This window comes from Vigna unguiculata, chromosome 3 (assembly GCF_037176805.1).
Source record: "Vigna unguiculata cultivar grain cowpea cultivar isolate G323 ecotype 2 chromosome 3, ASM3717680v1, whole genome shotgun sequence".
Lineage (NCBI taxonomy): Eukaryota > Viridiplantae > Streptophyta > Magnoliopsida > Fabales > Fabaceae > Vigna > Vigna unguiculata.
In genome coordinates, this window is record NC_140794.1 from 58,611,554 (window position 1) to 58,614,680 (window position 3,127).

At 35.0% G+C, this 3,127-nt stretch overlaps 1 pseudogene across 1 annotated transcript; it reads left to right on the forward strand.

Moving 5' to 3' along the window:
• Positions 1–719: 719 nt before the first annotated feature.
• LOC114175990 (mini zinc finger protein 3 pseudogene) lies at positions 720–2,085 on the forward strand (annotated as a pseudogene). The gene is made up of 2 exons (XR_014993833.1): positions 720–1,623; positions 1,948–2,085. The product of XR_014993833.1 is annotated as a mini zinc finger protein 3 pseudogene (transcript).
• The last annotated feature ends 1,042 nt before the right edge of the window (positions 2,086–3,127 follow it).

A 3,127-nucleotide genomic window follows, 5' to 3' on the forward strand; every position in this document is an offset into this window, starting at 1 on the left:
TGGTGTTGGTGGAGGCTCCTCATGCCTGCTTGAACATGTATTACTCATGGATTAATTGAAGAATCCATGCCTTTCAACGTCAAACATGTCTATGGTTTCGTATTCTTTCCCATACAATCCTACCACAATAAGAATATTTCAAAATCCTCAATACGCAGATCTTGTGGAAGCGGCCGGTTCTTCGCTTCTCTTTTCTCTTCCTTCTTCTACACTTTCTACGTGTTTCAGTTCCTCCTATATTTGCAAACAAACCCATGCGTAGGATATCTTCAATAACAACAACAATAACAGAAAGATGGAAGAAATTGTTTAGGTTTGATGATGGCAGATGGGTATTGTTGGAGAGCATAGATAGAAAAGTGAAATTTAGGAAAAATTATGACGTTGTCCTTGATTTGATCCAAAGGAGAGAAGATAAGGGTCCACACTTGGTATATGAGAGAGTGGGGGAATGGTCTTATAATTATTAGAATCTTACAAGAGTTGTTGTCACAGTAGCAAGGGCCAGCAATCTGCCTTTTTAGTATCAAATTGGACCCACTGCAGATATAAAATTAGCGGCTGAGTCTACTTATGTAGTTTAATCTCTGAGGTTTTGGCCAAAACCAATTTACTCTCATCTGATTCATAAATTGGTGCCAAATTTTGACATGCAGCTAAGTGTGTTGTTTTGTTTTGTTTTGTTTTGGAAGAGTGATAGGTGAGCTATCAATTGTGGAAGACAAGTCCAGGGTTGTATGGGATAGTGTGAGGACAAGCATTCCCTTCTTGAGCTCCCCCATTTTAAGTTTTGTCCTCTTCTGAATCAGAGGGCGCCACCTCCAAAACACAAACACTTGAACCCTTTCTCTTGCGTTGTAGCCAATTAAAACACCCACCGCTCCCTCTTCATCATGTGTTGTTCCTTCATTGGCTCATACACCAATAATCATTAATGCTTTCCTCCTCCTTTTTTGCCTGTCCTTATACATACCATACCATACCCCTCTTCAAATTTTATTTTATTTACACCACCAAAAACTTTCCCTGCTCAATTCCGAATCACTTATGATCTCATTTTCCATCTCTTCATCCTACCTATAGCCCCCTCGCCCCTACGCCCTGCCATTTATAAATCTACACGCTAGGGTTAGGGTTAACCACCAACTATATATTAATTGTATATAGACACAGCTACCTAGGGCGCTATATATTATATTATATATATACATACACCTGTCTCTATATCCTTCCTGCTTTCTGCTTCCTTTTCGATCAAATCATGAACTGAAAGGATCCTTCCGTCCATCTCCGACTGACTTTTCTGCTCTGTGCTGTGCGGAATCAAGAGGCGGTTAGGGTTTTTTCAAGATGAAAAAGAGGCAGGTGGTGGTGAAGAGAGAATACGCCGCATCTTCTGCGGTGGGGAATATTCGATACGGAGAGTGCCAGAAGAATCATGCAGCCAACACCGGAGGTTACGCGGTCGATGGTTGCAGGGAATTCATGGCCAGTGCCGGTGAGGGAACCAGTGCGGCGCTTACCTGTGCGGCTTGCGGCTGCCACAGGAACTTTCACAAGAAGGAAGTACTGCACGGCGTCAACTGAACCGGACCAACCTGGGTCTCGCTCTGTGATTCATGAGTGAGTTCAATACCTTCTTTCTGATTCTCCTACCCCATTCCAACCATCCACAATCAGAAACCAAAAAAATAGAGAAACACAAAATATATATATTGAAGAGTTTGTGTATCAAATTACCTTTTTTTCTTCCTTCTTGCTTCCTTTGGTGTTTGCAATTAAGTGTTGATTGCTGATACAATAGACATTGATTCATGTGAAAGAAAATATTGAACTTATGGACTTTGTGTTCTTGGAATATTTCTCGATTGTTCTCTTTTCCATCTTTTGCTCTTCCTCTAGTCTTCTCCCTCATTTGTTTAGTCTTCTTTCTCCTTTGTTTATTAGGGTTAATCTTGGAAGGGACGCTAAAATGGGGGAGAAGATAAAGCGATCCACCCCTCCTGCTTTGAATTTTACTTTTAACCATGTTGGAAACTTAACTCATTCATTTCTTAAGCCAATTACGCTCCTTTGTCATCTTCTTCTTAACCTTTTCTCAATCACCAAAAAATAGATGGAATCTTGGACAATGGACAATGAAGTTAGTGGAGATTACGCGTTAAGGACTAGAAATAAAGAAGAACATCACCTTGAGTATTTTATCATATATAAATTATAATTAGTTGGTGTTTATATAAATAACTATAATTATAATACTTGTTTTAATTTTGTCCAAATTATCATAAAATACTTCATCGATAGAATTACAACTTTTAATACATTATAATTCTTTTTTTATTTAAAGATTTTCATTTTAATACTTGATGGGCATTAACTGTTGCTCTTTTAGTTTTTTGTTCTTGTCTTTTTCTACTAAAAAGAACAAAATCTAACTATTATATATGCAAACGTTAAAATATTCTTAAAATTATAATAATCATCATCCATACCTTTTAAAATAAAAGTTTAACGTTTATGTATGGCTACGGACATATAATGAAATGTAAGAAAATAAATATTAAATTGACAATATGTTGACTATTTATTACTTACTTTTTAAGTGATTTATTAATAAAATATATTTAATATATACAAACGAGTACCAGATAAAATAAATTTAATAATTAACTAGCTTATATTAAACGTTTGACTGCATTTCCAACATGATTTTTCTGAAAACAATACCTTGTATGATATAATCATCTACAAAATATATATATATATATATATATATATATATATATATATATATATATATATATATATATATATATATAAAACTGATTTTTGTCATTTTGGCAAGGGTCCACACAAGTTTCTTTCTTTTAGTGATTGCACTACAGTGCACTAAAATGAGATTGAATGAAATGTTTGTGGTTGTTTAAATGTTTTTCATTGTTGAATCTACTCTAACTTTATAGCTGCAGAATGAATATTACTATATTACTGACAGATGAAAATGTGTTGATATATTAATGTATGCACTAAAATGAGATTGAATGAACTGACGAAATTATTTTTGAAATTATTTTTGTGGCTGTTTAAATGTTTTTCATTGTTGAATCTACTCTAGCTTTATAGCTGC